The 20,495-nt window shown below is 37.4% G+C and overlaps 1 long non-coding RNA gene across 1 annotated transcript in view; it reads right to left on the reverse strand.

Moving 5' to 3' along the window:
- Positions 1-286: 286 nt before the first annotated feature.
- The window catches only part of LOC140615828 (uncharacterized), a 43,379-nt gene continuing 23,170 nt past the window's right edge, over positions 287-20,495 (reverse strand). Inside the window, exons 4-7 of the long non-coding RNA XR_012016319.1 lie at positions 3,891-4,016; positions 3,173-3,392; positions 2,555-2,891; positions 287-1,862 (exon numbers count right to left, since the gene is read on the reverse strand). This is a non-coding gene — a long non-coding RNA (uncharacterized lncRNA). The remainder of the gene's footprint in view (positions 1,863-2,554; positions 2,892-3,172; positions 3,393-3,890; positions 4,017-20,495) is intronic.

Genomic DNA, 20,495 nt, shown 5'->3' on the forward strand with positions numbered 1-20,495 from the left:
TTAGAAATGTTTTTATTTTGATTTACACATTCCTGCCAAAAGGGAATGTGTAAAAGACTGGACATCAACCATAATCTCCTCACTACTTCAGGCCTCTCACTAATTTCTCACTGGAACAGGAAAAGCTCGTGATGCATTGTTAGCCTTGACCCTCAACACCAGGATTCCATCACTTCCCACAAGGAGCAGCAATATTTATTAAATGCACCAGAGATCATTCATCAGATATGAGTGGCAAATTCCATATACCTTAGATGACAATCACACCTTTACATTCTACCTACTGGGTGGAAAGAGAACTAAAATTATAATATTGATTTATTTTTAAAATATCACAACTCTGAGTCAATTTTTGAAAAGTATTTCCCATTAAACTGTTATTTAAGCAGCAAATACTCTTAGGATACATTTGAAGCCGTTAGGTATATTGAAAACGTCTGCTTCCCACTGGATAGAAGATACATAGAAACACTCACACATATACACAGCAAAGAAACAGCAAAAATAGTCTGATGTATTGCCATAATCTTTGCTAACACATTATAAATTACAGTAGTGATAATACACAAAAATTAAAGGTCTTTGGATCTCTACAACTACTTCAATTTCCTTCAGGTATAATTTTTCTAAAGCCAGTATTAAAGTAACTGACATACTGAATAAATTGTCAACATAAAGAAGCATAGCACTGAAGCTCATCAAATACATTCCATTTTACAGACAAGGAAACAGCCACAGAACTGAAGTGGCTTGCTAAAAGTGGCACTTAAATTACAGACAAGAATTGTGGAGGACTGTTAAAGTTTCATTGTAATTACAATTTTTGAATCTTCAAAAAATTCTCCTAATCATAGAATACGTATTCCTTTCATGAAAAAATTTTTTTAAAGTTTAGAGAGCTGAAATAACTGGGAACTCCTCAAATTCCATTCCTCGTGATAGAATTGGAATGGACCTTTTACAGTGTATTACAAATTCCAGAGGCAGAAACAAGGGAAGAGCTAAGACATCTCAGAAGGAAAAGGAAAAAAAAACAGTCTCCCAAAAACAAGCTACAGTCAACATGCCATTTAGATAAATTAATATCTTCACTCCCCAAAACTCAGTCAGATATTTTTATTTTGTTGGGGGGGGGTGGTAATTTCTGATTTATGGAGAGTCTCAAGAATTTGTTGCTTAATTCTACTTTAGTAATAAAATCTTTGGATATCACTATTTTGAAATATTTTACATAGTCCATCATCAAAAGCCCTCACCTCCTAAAAGGCATTCAGCCATTTCCTACTTCTTATGTTTTGCCCTTAATCATCCCTCCGGAAGACTTTTGAACTGTAAACAATCAGGATTTAAGACCTTTAACATCAGGGGAAACATCAGTATGCAACACACCCTAACAGATATTTAAACTCTCATGTGCTTTCTATAATTTTCCTAGCTACTGCCTAGAGCGGTTATCTAGGACAACTGTAGTGTTTAAACAAGGGTGTGCAATATGGGGTCAAGGGGAGTCGGATGGGTTAATGTTTGTTCAGCACTTTGGACTAGACAAACTTGACACTGGGCCTATTGTACTAAATATAAAAGGTGCTTTATTTGACACAGGAGGCCAAACAATAGTAAAGCAAAATGTTAAGTGGAAGAGTTGAGGGAGAGGAGGAAAAAGACTACATCACTACACAATTGATGTACAGATCGCTCTATATTTAAAATGATCCACACTGAGTAAGCCTTTGGCTGCTGCTTTCCATCCCATGGAAACAGGCTCCAATTCTGCTTTCTGAACAAGACATTTACAACTTCAACTCTTGATGCTGTTGAAAATCTCTCACATTTTTGAAGTCATGTTGAAATCGTAGAATTTGCTGCACAGAAAGGACATTCTAAGATGTAAAGCTAGAATGTCAAATGACTAACTTGGATTATACCATTGCTCAGACCCCTGCCTCTGCTAAAAGTCTATGACTTACCTGGAATAATAGAATATGACTAGCTCTGTTTCTAATATTTCTAGACATCGTTCACTCACACATGTCATTTCACAAGTTCAGCAAACATCCATTAGGACCAGTGTGAAAGGGGCAGTGCGTGGTGCTAGAAGGTATGTGAAAAAGCTAGTGTCTACACTGGAGCTGATTGGGCCTTGCAAAAAGGATGGGCAGGATCCATCTCAGATTTGTCTGTGATGAGCCATTGAGGAGAGGTACTATCCCCACAAGTATGACAGAAATTCAGAAGAGGAAGGCATTATGAACTGAGAGAATCAGAGAAGCCAATGAACACAGAAACATTTTAACTGGACTTTTAAAGATTTCAATGAAGAATGATAAGGACTCTGTTCAGGCTGCTGTTAAAATCTTATGGGAGACGTAGTTCTTTAAATAAAACTCAATGTCTTCTAAAGTGAGGAAAGAATAACAAAGAAAGGCCTTCATTTTGCAAGAGAATATCAGAATGCAGCAACCCCTCTGCCAGAGAATGGGGGAGTGAGAAAAAAGCTATCCTCATTAAAAAGAAACAGCTGGGCCAGGAGTGGTCCAGAGCCTATAAAACTCACACTTTGTTACTTTCAGATTAATATTCTCTTTGGATCTAAGTCTTCAGCCAGCAAAAGTCCATCTTTAAAAGAAAAATAAGCAAGAATGTTTTCTAGCCAGAGAAAGCATTTCACTCTCATTGTCACATGAGGCTTTTCCGAACAATGTCGCTTCTGGTCCTCCAGTCTTCAGCTATGAGCCGTCCACTCATTCATTCAACAGTTGTTGTTTGAGGCCCTGTCTATTGGATGCCAGAGATATGATGATGGGCAAGCACAGCCCCTGTCCTCAAGTAGCTTACAGTTTAGTAGAGGTGGAAGACAAGCAGACACTCTTCCTTGTAACAGGTCCACTAATCTGGAAGAGAATGAGTCCATGGGCAACATCATTCATAAGCTTTGAGTGAGCCAAGAATTCATAGAATCATGACATTCAGAGCTGTGGGTTACCTTAAGGACTTTGTCCAGATGTGGAAAAGGAGCCTCAAAAAGATTAAGAAATTTAGGTCAATGTCTTAAATCCACACCTGACTACTGTCCAATGGTCTTCCCATCATGCCACTGAGCTTTCTTCACACTACAGAGCATTGAGTGTCAATATCTTACTATTACCCAACCAATAAAGACTTTATCAATTACCTTTGACATGCATGTCAGTAGACTAGTAAGGCTTAAGTATCTCTGAGCACATTTCCAACTGTCAAGATCAAAGAGTACGGTTCTCCATGTTCCTGGACGGGAGTTTAAGGAAGTGCAAGTGGGATCCTGGGAATTGAGTCTGAATCTTCAGAGGTTTTATCTGCTGCTGTTCCAAGAATCCATTTGCTCTGGTTTTGATCCCAGTATAAATCTCTGTGCTCTATGAAGTGTGACAACATAAAATTTGTTTATTTCAATAGAGATCTGGTGTGCCAATACTATTGTCCAATATCTTAAATATAGCTTTGTATATGGTTACCTAATGATTTCTCCAATTGTGCTTCATACACCAAAGGTGCTATTTTGACTCATCTAAGTTAATTGGGTTCACCACATAGTATGAATGATAGCAAAGAGATTTCCTTTGAATGACGTATATTTCAAATGAAACAACTCATTTGAACTAAGTAGAAAAAGAAGAAATGATTATTTTTAAAAGTGAATACATATGCAGGACAGAAAATTATCCAAGAGTTTCTTTTACTGTGAAATGTTTTCCTATCCTAAATGCCATCAGGAAAATTATATGAAATTGCATGCAAAAAAAACTCTATTCTGCCATATTGTAATAATATAGTATTTTTTAAGGTGTAACTTTTCCTGGAGTTGTCAAATTCTGGTATTTCCATAAAACACTAGAATTTTTAAAAGTTTTTACCTCATTTTGTACTCTCCTGATTTCACAGCTGCCCCAGTTTCTTCCACTTGCATTTTACTTGTCCCAATTCAACTGCTCCTTCTCAGAGGTCTTGTGCTACTCCTGGAAACTCTGCCTTGTGGGAGGCTGGGAAAAACAAAGATCAGGTTTTGGAAAATGCAGCCAGAAGCAGAAATGCCCTCTCTCACTGGCTGGAACTGAAGGCTTGGGAGCACCCAAGAGGGCCTTTTCAGCCCCTAGGCCAATGGTAGTTTGACTTCCACCAAAGTAGAGAGGAAATGAACACTGGACAAGAACCCAACCCCATAAACATAAGAAAAATAAATAATAAATAAAAATTAAATTAATACTATAGCATGAGAAAGGAAAAAAAGTAATAGATGAATACCTTTTTAATTGAATTAATGTGTTAAGGAAGAAAAACACATGTCTGAGAAATACTTCCAGAAGAGCCAACTCTCCAAAGTTAAGAAATTGATTTCAACATAGAATGAATGAACTGGAAACAGAGGTGTCGTGCCTGGGACAATCTTAAATACCTGACTCCACCCCAGGACTTCCTCCAGCTGAGTGGGAGCCATTTCCTTGCCTTTGCCATTATAGAAGGACGGGGTTCTGCAGTAGAAAGGATATGTACCCCGCCAATACCCCACCAGACCTGGAAAAGCAAAACTTTGGAAACCATGTGCCTGGGAGTGGAGAATTTGCCGAAGCTTTATAAAGTGCAAGTCTCAACCAAATGTTTTACTTGTGCCATTTAGAAGTCAATTTGTCAACAGGTCCTATCCAGTTTGTGCTAAAGGAAATCATTCTCTGCAATATCCTCTCAACTCCATCTCAACAAAGAAAAGTGACAGTCAAGTGATGAGAACACTGACCTACTTTCCCTAAGTTCAGTTCAGTCACTACCTGCCTCCCCATGTCTGATGTATCTTGAATGGAGGTTGACTCTTAGGAGTGGCTAAAAGAGAACTTGACATGCCTGTGTGCCACAGTCTCAATCATCTTTTCCAAGCACCAGAGCTAGACCTGCCTCTGTTGAACACAGGCCACTCCATCTCATTTGCTCTCTTCCTTCCTTCTGACTTCTCTTCTCTCTCATCCTCTATTCTGATGTGAAATTTATGCACTTGATTTATTCTCATTTATTTTATTTTTTCATCTCCTTGGCTTGATCCTATTCTTGCCTTATTCTCTTGGTTCCCATTTCCAGATGTAATTGTGTTGTCACTCACCTTGCCTTATACACAGTTCTACACAGATTGGCCTAGGCTGTAGAATCAATACTTTGAGAGAAAAGGGATCTGGTAGGCTTTTTTAAAAAAGATTTTGTTTATTTATTTGAGAGAGAGAGAGAGCCTGAGCAGGGGGAGGGGCAGGGGGAAAGGAAGAAGCAAACACCCCCCACCCCAGCTGAGCAGGGAGCCAGACTTGGGGCTCTCAATCCCAGGACCCTGGGATCATGACCTGAGCCACCAGGCACCAAAAAGGGATTTATTTTTAAAGAAATAAGGTAAAAGGAATTCTGAAATGTATTCCTCCATCAGTATTTTGTAGAACTCATCATGGCTGAGTCTCCACCCCACACTACCTGCAGGCATCCTCAACAGATGAAGCATCAATATCACACTTAACATTTGTAATTCTCTCTTATTTTATCTGACTATTCCATAGTTTTTTTAGGTGCAAATATTTAAGTCTTCTAAGCATAAATTCTCCTGAATTTCAACCTATAAATATCTGTTTTCCTTTCTGCCACCAGTTTAATGATAAAGGTGTTAATAAGAAAGGTATGATTATAAATCACTTTGAATCAAAGTAACAGTCTTGATCTATAAAAAATAAAAGTTACTGCCATTCATATAAACAAAAATTAGGATTTACTTGATGGAACAGAGCATCTGATTCCATGATGATATGAATCATTTGTTGTTGTTGACTGCTAGTGACTAAGAGGCACATGATTAGAAGCATATTATAATCATTTTAGTGGATTTTTTTGTCATGGATCCAGATTTTATAAGGGAAAAAATTATTTAAACCTTAAGGATGTATGTAATGAGGATATTATTACTGGAAATATACATTTAACATTATTGCTAATAAAAATAAACTTGGTTTAGAAGTAATGTTTGCATTTCAAAGCATTAACGGGATTTTTATGTGAATTGATTTATTTTAAAGTAAGTAAAAACAAAAAAATGAAAAAAATTAAATAATACATGTTTGAGATGAAAATTACAAATGATCCATATCTACACCAGTCTTCATTAGGTTACAAGTTTAGTGACAAGAATCTGTGTATAATTCAATTTTCATTCATTCAACAAGTGTCTGTCAAGAGCCTGTTATGGGCACCATGGAAATAATAAGGAGCGAAACAGATAAGTTCCTGAGCCCTCACAAAGGAGGGAAAAATAAAAATAAAATAAATTTGAAAAGGCAAAATAAAAATGCTTTGAGGAACTAAAAGCCAAAGTATGTAATAATAGTAAGAAATAACCTGTTCATTTAAATGAATTCAAGTCTCTAGGTCCAAATGGATTACATTCAGAATACTAAAAGAATGTGCAAATACAGAATCATTGCATTTCAACTTCAGAGAGAATGTGAAAAGATTAGAAACAAGATATTTCCTGAGTTCCAAACACTATGGAAAAGGCTAAAAGAGGGATCCCTGGGTGGAGCAGCGGTTTGGCACCTGCCTTTGGCCAAGGGCGCGATCCTGGAGACCCGGGATCGAATCCCACATCGGGCTCCCGGTGCATAGAGCCTCCTTCTCCCTCTGCCTGTGCCTCTGCCTCTCTCTCTCTGTGTGTGTGACTATCATAAATAAATAAAAAATTTTTTTAAAAAAAGGAAAAGGCTAAAAGAAAATAGGTTAAAATTATGATTTAAGAGCTTATATCAATCTCCAGAAAAATTCTTGAATAAATTACTAAATATAGGCCTGTAAACTCTTTCAACGGGAGGCAGAAATCACTGAGAACCAGCACTGATTCACTAAGAACACATCTTGACAAATGAAGCCCACTACAATTTATTGACTAAGAGTATTAGAGCAGTAGGTGGTGAAGAATGCTATAGACACTTGGTTTCTTAATTTCAATAAGGTATTTAGCAAAGTCTCTTGTGATATTTTTTTTGTATGTGGGTAAGAAGAAAAATTAGAAAACTAAAAATACAGCTTGTAGATTTCTAACTGATTGAATTGCCAAACAATGAATTAGCAAAGTAAGGTCAATTTGAGTTCCCAATGATATGCTAAAGTTTTAGTTCATGGGCCTGACTTGGTGGACATTTCTATTTAAAAAAAGAAAAGAAAGGGGGGCACCTGGGTGGCTCAGTGGTTGAGCATCTGCCTTTGGCTCAGGGTGTGATCTCAGTTTAGGGATCGAGTCCCACATCGGGATCCCTGTGAGAAGCCTGCTTCTCCCTCTGCCTATGTCTCTGCCTCTGTGTCCCTCATGAATAAATAAAATCTTTTAAGGAAAAAAAAGGAAAGAAAAGAAAACAAAACTCTCAGACCAGTGAGTGACCCTATACAGTATGTTGTATAACAGGATCTAGATGTAGAAGATCTCAATAGACCAGAACAAATGAGTCCAAAACAACAATATCAAATACACTAAGGATTAATCATATAGAGCTTCGTTTAAGGTTCAAAACATAAACTCGCCAACTCCTACAGATGCACCAAATATACAGCTACACGTGGAGTAATTTCCTCTGAAAGAAATCCACAGTAACTCCTACATGTTGGGTAAATGAGAAAATGCCTACATCAAAATGCATAAGAAAGACCAAGACACATTCTATTAACTCCATTCCTGGCAGAATGCCACAAAATCAAGAGAGAATCTCCAGTTCCCAGCATCTTCCTGGAGAGCAAAGGGTTTGGGCCATATATCTAGTATCCCAACTTTTAAGGCTCTCACCCAAGGAATGGGCTGCCAAAACATCAGGCTCTAAAAGCCAATAGGGTTTACATCCATGAGTCCCACTGGACTGTAGCGAACAAAGAAGCAGTACTTAACAGGCATACAAAAACCCATGGCTATCCCCCCAGTTCTCAGTGCAAAGGAAGCAGGCAAAAGAAGCAGACCAAGGAAGCAGACCCATGTCACAGTCTTTCCCTAGAAGGAGCTTGACTGCATCTTTACAAGCTACTATCTTAGAGCCTGGCTTCTAATTAGCACACATCTAGGGGATAGCTGTGATCCTTCCTAGAACCCAGGGAAGCCAATGGGCATGTTCCCCACCTTCTTTCTCCAGCTCACTCCAACGATCAAACCAGCACCAGCACCTCTCTGGAAAGAGGTCACACACATGTCTATTACAACTGCCAAAAAAAAAAAAAAAAACCTGCCACAGGCAGGAAAAGCCTCTGAAACAACCAGCTCTGATGCAGCCAATGAGGTTGCATTCACAAGTTCCACAAGATTATAGCAAACAAAAAAGCAGTTTTTAAATGGACGCATAACTACCCCACCCTTGCCAGTGACTGTATATCCAGGCTCAATGCAAAAGGAGTAAACAAAAGTGCCCATCTCTCAGTTTCTCCCTGAAAGAAGTTTTAATCCATAATTCCCAGCTACAGCCAGAGGGTCATGCTCCAAAATCAGCCTATGTCGAGGTGCTGTGACACTTCCCTCTGGGACACTGTTGGGTCTTGGCACATTCTCAACTACTGGGAGTTACTGGGAACAAAGACAACAGTGTGGACAATCACAAAGGTATGAGACACAACAAGGAGCTTATACCAGGCTGATGATGTTCATCTCCTGCTTGAGACCAGTCTGTCAAGACTGGGAGAGGTAACTGTTTCATCTAATGCAGAAAAACAATCATGGAGTGTCAAGGAAAATGAAGAAATAGGGGAATATGTTCCAAACAAAAGAACAAGATCAATTTCCAGAAACCAACCCTAATGAAATGGAGATAAGTGCATTATCTGGTAAAGAGTTCCAATAATGGTCATAAAGATGTTTGCCCATATCAGGAGAGCAGTGCATGAATAAAGTGAGAATTTCAATGAAGATATTAAAGATATCTATAAGTAACACATAAAAATTTATTCAAAGAAATAATGGCTGAAAATTCCCTAACCTAAATAGACATCCAGATCCAGAAAGCCCAGAAAGTTCCAAATAAAATAAATCTAAAGAGATCCACAAGACAGATTACAATTAAATTGCCAAAAGTTAAAGACAAAGAGAACCTTAAAAGCAGAAAGAGAAAAGTGTACAAGGGAACCCTCGTAACACTATTAGCAGATATCTAGGCAAAAACTTTTCAAACAAACAAACAAAAACTTTCCAAGCCAGAAGGGAGTGCCATGATGTATTCAAAGTGCTGAAAGATAAAAACTGCCATTCAAGAATCCACTATCCAGCAAAGGTATGAGAGATGCATACACATCAAAGGAGAGATAAACAAAAAATGAACTTCATCACTACTAGACTAGCCTAACAAGAAATGTTAAAAGGACTTATTCAGACTGAAACAAAAGTATACTAATTAGTATTATAAGAACATATGAAAGTGTAAAATTCACTGGTATAGGTAAATATGTAGTTAAATTCAAAGAACTCTAATATTGTAATAGTAGTAAGTCACTTAGACCTCTTATATAAAGGTTAATGACAAATATATTAAAAAATCTATAAAATAATTTGTTAATGGATATATAAAAAGTGTAAATTGTGACATCAAAAACATAGAGAGGGAGCAATGTGAAAATACAGAGCTTTTGTATGCATTTGAGGTTAAGTTGTTCTTAGCTTAAAATAGACTATTATAAAATGTTTTATGTAAGCCTCACAGTAACAACAAAGCAAAACATACACAAAGAAAAAGAGAAAGGAAACATTTATAAACATTTCACATTCAACATTACAGCACCTAAATATATAAAGCAAATACTAACAGAATTGAAAGGAGAAATAGACAGCAATACAGTAACAGTAGGGCACTTCAATACTTCACTTTAAACAATGGGTAGATCATTCAGACAGAAAATCAATAGGGAAACTTTGGACTTAAACTACACATTAGACCAGATGAACTTACCAGCCATTTACAGAAGATCCCATTCAGGAGTGCCAGAAAACACATTCTTCTCAAGTATACATGAAACATCCTCCAGGATATATCATGTGTTAGGACACACACACACACACACACACACACACCTCAATAAATGTAAGAAGATTGGAATTATATCATGCATCTTTTTTTACCATGATAGTATAAAACTTGAAATCAATTACAAGAAAAACATCAGAAAATTCACAGATACATGGAGAGTAATTAGCATGTTACTGAATAACCAAAGGGTCAAAGAGAAAATCAAAAGAGAAATTTTAAAAATCTTGAAACACATAAAAATGGAAATGAAACATACCAAAGTTTATGGAATGCAGCAAAAGCAGTTCCAAGGAGTTCACAATGATAAATGTCTACATTAAGAAACAAAAAAGATCTTGAATAAACCACCTAATTTTTTTACAGCAAGAAAATAGAAAAAGAACAAACTAACTTAAATTTAGTAGAAAGGAGATAACAAAGATTAGACCATATAAATGAAATAGAGATGAAAAAAAATATTTAAAAGGTCAGTGAAACTAAGAGATTTTTTTTGAAAAGATCAATATAATTGACAAACCTTTAGCTAGACTCACTATGGAAAAAGAGAGAAGACCAAAAAAAAAAAAATCAGAAATATAAGAGGATACATTACAATTGATACCACAGAAATATAAATGATCATAATTGACTACTATAGGTTAATAATTGGACAACCTAGAAGAAATGGATACATTCCTAGGAATATACAACCAAGACTGAATCATGAATAGATAGAAAATTCTGAACAGACCAATTACTAATAAGGCGGTTGAATCAATAATCAAAAATCTCCCAATGAAGAAAAGTCTGGACCAGATGGCTTCATTAGTGAATTCCACCAAATATCTCATTTAGAATTAATACTAATCCTTCTTAAACTCATCCAAAAAATAGAAGAGGAGGGAACATTTCTAAACTCTTTGTATGAGGCCAGCATCACCCTGATATCAAAGCCAGTCAAGGACACTACAAGAAAAGAAAATTAAGAGCTAATCTCCCTGATGAACATAAATCCAAATAATCTTAACAAAATATTAGCAAACCAATTTCAACAATGTATTAAAAGGATCATATGCCACAATCAAGTGGTGTTTGTTCCTGGCATGCAAGGATGGATTGACATTACCTGAATCACTCAATGTGATATACCATGTTAACAAATGGATGATCATTTTAATAGATGAATAAGAAACATTTGACAAATTTCAACACCCTTTCATGTTAAAAAAAAAACAAAAAACAAAACTTTCAACAAAGTAGGTATAGAAGGAATGTACTTTAACGTAATAAAGGCCACGAATCCCAAGCCAAAGCTAACACTACACTCAACAATGGAAAGCTGAAAACTTTCCTCTACAATCAGGAATAAGACATTTGCCACTTTTATTCCACATAGTTCTGGAAGTCCTAGCCAGAAGAATTAGGCAAGAAAAAGGAAAAGAAGGACATCCAAAGAGGGAAAGGAGAAGTAAAATTGTCTCTGGTTGCAAGTGAAAACTCTAAAGTCTTTAGAAAAACTCCAAAGAGTTCACCAAAAAAACCTTGTTAGAACAAATAAGCAAATTCAGTACAGTTGCAGGACACAAAATCAATATGCAAAAATCAGTTGTTTTTTTATACACTACTGATGAGCTGTCAGAAAGGGAAATTAAAAAATCCAATTTACAATTGCACCAAAAAGAATAAAATACCTAAGAAAAAGTTTAACCAATAAAGTAAAAGACCTATACACTGAAAACTATAAGATACTCATGAAAGAAATTGAAGAGGACAAAAATAAATGGAAAGACATTCCATGCTCATGGCTTGGAAGAAAGTATATTGTTAAAATATCCATACTATTCAAAGCAATCTACAGATTCAGTGCATTCCCTATGAAAATTGCAATGGTATCTTTCACAGAAATAAAACAACCAATCCTAAAATTTGTATGGAACAACGAAAAAAACCCAAATAATCAAAGCAACCTTGAGAAAGAACAAAGCTTGATGCATCATACTTACTGATTTCAAACTATATTATAGACACATAGATCAATGAAACAGAATAGAGAGCCCAGAAATAAACTCACACATATCTGTCCAATTAATTCATGACAAAGAATCCAAGAATACACAGAGAGGGAAATGACAATCTCTTTAATGAAAAGATTGCTGGGAACACCGGATATCCCTATGCAAAAGAATAAAACTTTACTCCTATCTTATTCCATACAAAAACTAACTCCAAACAGACTAAAGACTTGAACTTAAGACCTGCCACCATAAAACTCCTAAAAAAATACATAGGATATAATCTCCTTAACATTGGTTTTAACAATGAGTTTTTGGATTTGACGCCAAAAGTAAAGATAACAAAAGCAAGAGTAAACAAGTGAGACTACATCAAAGTAAGAAGCTTCTGTGTAACAAAAGCAGCCTACCAACTGGAAGAACATATTTGCAAACCACATATCTGGTAAGGGGTTGTTATCTAAAATATACAAGGAACTCACATAACTCAGAGTAAAAATATACTCAATTTAAAAATGGACAGGGGCACCTGGGTGGTGCAGTTGGTTAAACAACAGATTGTTGGTTTGGGGTCAGGTCATGATCTCAGGGTTGTGGGATCAAGCCCCTGGATAGGCTCTGCACTCAATAAGCACAGAGTCTACTTAAGACTTTCTCTCCCTCTCCCTCTCTGCCCTCCCTTCCATCTCCCTCTCTCTCTTTCTCTCTCTAAAAAAAAATAAATAAATCTTTAAAAATAAAATAAAATGAATAGACATGTCCCTAAAGAAAGCATACAAATGGCCACAGTTACTTGAAAAGGTGGTCAACATCACTAATCATAAGAGAAATAAAATCAAAACCAAAATGGGATATCATCTCACATCTGTTTAGACCACAACAAGATGTCATCTGACACCTGTTAGGATGTCTATTATGAAAAAGACAAGAGAAAACAAATGCTGGTGAGGGTGCTGAGAAAAAAGAACCCTTGTGGACTGTTGACAGGAGCATAAATTGGTGCAGCCACTCTGGAAAACAATATGGAGTTTCCTTAAAAAAATTAAAAATAGAACTACTCTATGATCCAGCAATCCTATTTCTTGAAATATATGCAAAGGAATGAAAGAGGATATCGAAAGATACCTGCACTCCCATGTTCACTGTAGTAGTGTTTGTATTAGCCAAGATAGGAAAACAACTCAAGTGTCCATCAAAAGATAAATGGATAAAACTGATGTGGCATGTACATACAATGAAATATTATTCAGCCAAGAGAAAGATGAAAATCTTACCATTCATAAAAACATTGATGAACCTAGAAGGCATTATGCTAAGTGAAATAAGCCAGACAAAGGAAGACAGTATCATTTATATGTGGAATCTTTAAGGAGAAAGAGAGAGAAAAGAAAAAAAGAAAAATTCCAGCTCATTAAAACAGAGTAGAATGGTGATTGCCAGGGTTGAAGGAGTGGGAAAAATAGGGAGAGGCAGGTATAGTGTTCAAACTTTCAGTTATAAGATGATAAGATTTGAGGATCTAATGTGTAACATAGTGACTACAGTTGATAACACTGTATTGTATAACTAAAATGATCTAAGAGAGTAAAACTTAAGTTTCCTCACCAAAAAATGAAAATAAATAAATATGTGAGATGATGGGTGCGCTAATTAACTCTATGGTGAGAATTCTTTCATAATGTGTACCTATATCAAATAATTATATTTTACACTTTAAATATATTACAACTTTGTCAATTATACTTCAATAAAACTGAAAAAAGGAACATATTCATATGCATATATGGAACTAGAAATACAAAAAGGAGCCCATTAAAGCATAAGCAGAGTAGTGGGAAAAAGTTCAAACAAAGTTGGAGAAGTAAGATATCTTTCAGGTCATTCTATTTGAATATTTCTCCCCATCTCTTAATGTATACCTACCGTGGAATTTATTAAGGTCAATAAACTTAATTGTATATTCCAATAAGCTTAAAAGCAAGCACCACTAATTTGAAAACGGGAAGGAAATTCCCATGGTAATAACTTTGCTTTCTAAATTTGTCCACGTGGTGATTTTCTTTCATCTTCCCATTAAAGATTTAGACACAAATAAACCCACTCTGAGAGAGATATTTTAATAAAAGCAAAACTAACTTGAAAAACAAAATAAACTGTACCAGAAGGCAAAAGCCCACGTACCAGTCACTGCAGTTCATGTCAAAGTAACGTAGAATGGTTTTCCTTCCTTACATTTTTGTTTTTCTTAAAGAGCAATGTAAATCAAAATTATAACACGGTGAACAAAAAAGTGAACACATTTTTCAGCCATGTGGGTAGATGTATTGCATTCAGTCTGTTCAGCCCAAATCTGGGACACCAGAGAGAATCCAGACAAGCAGAACTACATCCAAGGACACAATGAATAAACTGGAGCAAACGTCCTTTGTAGATCAGTGGGTAGACTGAGGAGTGTTGCCCCTGGGAGAGGATCCTAGGAGGGGCATGGAAGCTCCCAGCAGTGCCCCGGGAAACAATTTTATTTAGTTCATAGAGCTCCAGAAGGTACAACATAGCTCAGAGAATGGAAGTTACAAGGAGGTAAGCAGAATATTTTACAAATCAAAGCTATTCCAAAGTATAGTGGGCTTCCTCCTTTGGAGATAAAGCCTCCATCTCATAGAAGAAGCCAAGCAGGGGTTGAGCAGCCCTCTGTTAAGAAAGGAGAGTCACTGAATTGGGAAAAAGTTTCAACCGAAGTAGTGGTTTTCAAGATTTGTTTATTTGAGAAAAAGAGAGAGAGAGAGAGAGCAGGGGGAGAGGCAGAGGGGAAAGGAGAGATGAACTAAACACCCGATGAGCTGAGCGTGGAGCCCAATGAGGGACTCAGTTCCAGGACCCTGAGATCATGACCTGCGCCAAAATCATGAGTCAGATACCCAACCGACTGAGCTGCCCAGGCACCCAGAAGCAGTGGTTTTCAAACTTTATGGTGCATTGTAATCCCCTGAAGTGTTTATAAAACCCAGAATTTTTAATTCATCAGGTCTAAGGTCAGGCCTGAGAATTTACATTTCTAATCAGAGTCCAGGCAATACTGATACTGCTGGTTTGGTATCACACTCAGAACCACTGGCCTAACCAGTTTTCCACAACCCCCACACAACTCAGTTCCAATGCTAAGGATTCTTGTGCTTTTTTTTTTTTTTTTTTTTTTGATTCTCAATAAAGAGATAGGCACCTTTATCAAATATATTTAACCATTCACAATTACAAAACATGAGATTTAAATGTTCATTACAATGATCTGTTACTGAATCTCTAATTCATATTTTAGGGAAAAAATTATGAACTTGCATAGGAAATTTTATTAATTGGAATAAAATATTTTTTAAATAAAACTTTCAAAAACCTCAATTGTAATTATGTGTGTTAATGTGAAAAGAAGAATTGGATGTATCATTTTTTTTTAATTTTTATTTATTCATGATAGGCACACAGTGAGAGAGAGAGAGGCAGAGACACAGGCAGAGGGAGAAGCAGGCTCCATGCACCGGGAGCCTGACGTGGGATTCGATCCCGGATCTCCAGGATCGCGCCCTGGGCCAAAGGCAGGTGCCAAACCGCTGCGCCACCCAGGGATCCCTGGATGTATCATTTAAAAGGACATTTTCTATAAGCCTATGTGAGAAATTATAATTCTTGATATTTTTCTAACAACATTATCATAAGCCAGAATTATTTTTGTATACAACAACAACAAAATATATGTTGAAAGGGCTGGCTTTCTAGGGTTCAATCAATCAGCAAATGGTGCATTCTTTTTATGTGCAGTTAGCAAGAAGCAATACATAAGGAGAATGTAAGAAACTGTCTCCAAAAGCTTGAGATCCAACTTAAGAGAGAAGCTTACACTCCTAAAAAGAAAGATTAGTCAATTTCAAAGACATGGATAAGACCATAAGAGAGATTTTCTTTTATTCATTCATTCATTCATTCATTCAAAATATTTACTAAGTGAAACTATATTCAGTGGTAGGGACAAAATGGAAATAATTACATGAGTAGCATGCTCTGTGCCCTCCAGAAACTCAACCTAGCAAGTGAGATGGACACATAGGGTAATGATCACAGTTCAATGCAGTCAGAATGAAAAACAGAACTACTAGGTACAGTTGAAGGAATCACTGAGTTGATTAGAGAAGTCTTCATGGAGGGAGCTATTTGCTTGGGTCTTGAGAACATGTATGATTTTTCCAGTTGGAAGATAGGAGGCACAGATATTCCTGCCTTGAAAAACTGTATGTGCAAAGTAGAAGAGGGTGAGCCACCTCACAGAGTTCAGGAGGCTGAAGGAGGCTCTGGAGAGGGTGGAATGGGACAGGGTCAGATGCTTGAGGGTGGGGGAGGTGGAAGCAGATCCCCACACACAAGGAAGATACTTCAACCTTCAGTGGAGGGTAGCATGATCAGATTCGTATTTTTGAGACTTACTCCAGTGGTAAGAGCAACTATCTACTTGAAAAAGGGCAAAACTGCAAACAGCAAAACCATTTAGGAGTCTATAGGAAGTGTCTATCTACAACAACATGATGAAGATGAATAAAGATGGCCCCCAAGGAGTTTGGGTAGGTAGCAGGTATGAGAATTATATAGAGGTAGACCCATATATGAATAGCCTCCACTAGGAATCCACCCAATTGCTCCAACAGCATCTATTCATCAAATATTTGCTGAGTTCCTCCAATATGTCAGGTGCTAGGTACTAGCTGCTAGTACTCAAGATACAAAACTCAGAACACCAGACAGCAGTCTCTGCCCTAGTGGAGTTCAGGCCAAATAGGGGTTACATAGATAATTAGATAATCACACAAACAAAAATAAAGTTGTGAGCAGGGTGGGCAAAAATGGGTGAAGGGGATCAAAAGGTACAAACTTCCAGTAATAAAATAAATCATGAGGATGTCATGTATAGCACTGGGACTATAGTTCACAATACTGCGTTGCATATTTGAAAGTGGCTAAATGTATCTTAAAAGGTCTTATCACAAGAAAAAAAAAGCTGTAACTGTGTGGGGACAATAGTAAGTAGACTTATCATGGTGACCATTTCACAATACATACAATGTTGAATCATGATGTTGTGCACCTACAACCAAAATAATGTTATATGTCAGTTGTACCTCAATTTGAATGAATGAATGAATGAGTGGATGAGTAGACTGTGACCACAGCTACAAAGGAAAGTACTAGGGATTATGAAGTTTGTAAGAAGGGGGTTGATTTTTACCTTTCCAGAAACATCAGGAAATGTATTCCCAAAGATGCAACATTGAAGTGAGATGGAGGGTAAGGAGGATTGTCTAGTAAACGGACATGCTGAACAAGGGTGAAGCATGAGCAAGTTCATAGCATGTGTGAGAGGTGAGGAAGAGCTGATCTCCCAGGTCTGAGTCGGCCACCCCTCCCTTTTATCCCAACTACAGTAAACAAAACTCTTGAGGACAAGATCTTTATACCATCTAGCATCTGGGGCTCCTTGGAACCAGGAAAGGAAACAAGCAATGGCTACTTCAAACAGGTGCATCAAACAACTGCACTCTCCCATCATCTCTTGGTCTTCCTCCAAATTCTGTCCATTTTTCTTGTACCTGTTGGGGTGTCACCTCCTCTGTGAAGCATTCCTGACTACTCTAGCCTGTGCATGAGGAAGCAGAGAGCACTCAGCTGGCTGATCAGTCTCGGATATGGGCTGTCTGATAACAACATTCATACACCGTCTTCTTTGACAAGACAGCAATGGTCAGAATTATGTCACATTTGTTCTTTGGCCACCAACCAACTGCTTTATTTTTTACCTCATAAAATTTAGGCTTATCAATTTATAATTAAACTATAGACAACATAGAAAAGTGCACACATGTTAGATTTGGAAGGCAAATAATATATTTACCAGATTTTTTCCTTTTTTTAAAGTTTCTCATTCCAACATTATCTCTGTGTATGTTCTACAGAAGTGTAGCATGGTTGTCCTTGAAACTTGGGAGCTCGATCTTGTAAATGAAAAATGAATCTTCAGGCTAAGGATATAAAAACCTCAGGTAGGCCTTCCAAATTGGTGTGGGAGTTTCAGGGTTTGGAGGCATTCCAATCTAAGCACAGAGAAACATTTATCATGCACTGCCCAAGTTCATCTTCACTGCCGTGTTAATATGAAATGTTCAGCAGTTATTTTGGTTGAGCTAGATTTATTACTACTTTTAATTTAAAAGAAAACAATCAAACAGAAGAGGGTCCTTTCTTCTCCCTCATCAAAACATTGGTATTCCAGAGACAGAGTGGTTAACGATAGAGAAATCAGAGCTACATTCCATTAGCTGGAAGGCAAGCTAGTCCTCATCACGTGAGGAATTATGGGGAGATATTTCTCTTCATATGTGGACATAACATTTTGAAACATTCAAAGCTGAGGGCAGGTGTCTTTCTAAAAGCGTTTGTAATTACTTATCTTCAGCTTGTAGGTCTTTGAGTCTGCTCCATCCCCAGCCCCGGCCACTATGGTTAGTCAGAAGCTGCTTGGAGATGCCTCTTGATGAAAGCTTCATATGGGTTTCATTTTGCTGACCACTCATCAAGTATTCATAGGGCAATAAAAGACTTGTTTACATAGCCAAAAAAAGAAAGACTTTTGAAGGCACAACAAAATTGTTGTGCCTGTTTCCAAATACAACCAAAGATAAAATTAGATGCTACCCAAAAAAGCATGTGTGTGCAAACTTTTACCAACTTTAGGGTAATCATAACTGTAATTTAACTGAAGATAGAGTTGGCCCAGTGCATGTGTCATGAAAAATCTATACTCTTCAGTACTTTGTGTTCTTAATGACATTTTCTGCTTTGAAAGTCTTCTGACCGTAACAATCTAGAAACCCATCGGTCATTCCTTACACGATGTTACAAACAAGACCTTATTTTCTGGCAAGATGTCAAAGGGCCTGGCCAAACATCTACTTTCTCCAAGTACAATTGATAGTGGATGACAATGTCCAGCTCTTCCCTAAATTCTGACAACTATGTAACAACAAATAAAAAACATTCCAATGATTTACTGTTTTAATTCTACATTGTTGTGTTCTGTGTTTCTTTAAGAAAGGTGCAAGTGTATGTATGAGATCGTGAAACACTGTGGTTACCATGGTAATTATCTGTGTTTAGAGAGCATGTGGAGTAAAGGTCCATGTCGTAGTTGAAGAAGAGTGCCTGTTAACGATGGCTTTTCACGAGCCTAAATCATGTTAAGTCCCCAGTTTCAAAGAAATGTTAAAAAAAAAATGTAAGCTTTTATCTGGAAAAGCCATAAGTGCCAAAATGTGTTTTGTTCCAGGGACGCTACTTTCTTTCCTCCCAGTGGTTAGATCATATCTGAAGACTGAAGTTAGGACCCAGAGGGCTATTATACCAGGGGAAGAGGGGATTTTCTGATCACTGAGCTTTCCTGGCTGATTTATGTGGGGACCCTTTTGCTCCCTGGCTTCCCACAACCTGGTCTGCAGCCCCTGTAAAGTTCCTGGGTAAATCCCAGGTAACAGGTCTATAAGACAAAGTCAAGTCCAGTCACCTGGAGGCTGGCATCTAAATAGACTGTAGGGATGCCTGGGTGGCTCAGTTGGTTAAGCATCTGCCTTCAGCTCAGTTCATGATCCCAGGGGTCCTGGGATCCAGTCCTGAATCAGGCTCCTGTCTCCCTCTCCGTCTGCCCATTCTTTCTCTCTCACACCCTCTCTCTCTCTCAAATAAATAAATGAAATACTTTTTTAAAAAAAATTTTGAAAAAAAAAAACAGAATTTAGCAGCAGTTCAACATAATGCTGCCGTCATAAACATGAGCACGTTGACTGATGATGATGACCTCTCTCAGGTCTGCAAAAACAAAGAGCCTAATAACTAACAAAAAAGGAAAGGAGGAAGGAAGGAAGGAAGGAAGGAAGGAAGGAAGGAAGGAAGGAAGGAAGGAAGGAAGGGGGAAGGGAAGGGAAGGGAAGGGAAGGGAAGGGAAGGGAAGGGAAGGGAAGGGAAGGGAAGGGAAGGGAACAACTTGATTCAAAAATGGACATACAAATGGCCAATGATCACATATGAAAAGATACTCAGCATCACTAGTCATTAGGAAAATGCAAATTAAAAGCACAATGAGAAAGTACCTCGGCACACCCTCACATGGCTTATTAAAGAAAAAACAAACACAGAAAACAAAACATTGGTGAACATATGGAGAAATTGGAATCCTTGTGAATTACTGGAGAGAATGTAAAATGGTGGAGCTTAGTAATGGGTGCATAATAATGGAACTACCATATCCCAAAAATCTCACTTCTACATCTACAGCTACATGAAATGAAGGCAGGGATTTGAGCAGATACTTGTACACCCATGTTCATAGCAGCACTACTCACAAAAGCCAACTGGTGGAAGCAACCCAAGTGCC

Source organism: Canis lupus, chromosome 24, assembly GCF_048164855.1.
Source record: "Canis lupus baileyi chromosome 24, mCanLup2.hap1, whole genome shotgun sequence".
Taxonomy (NCBI): domain Eukaryota; kingdom Metazoa; phylum Chordata; class Mammalia; order Carnivora; family Canidae; genus Canis; species Canis lupus.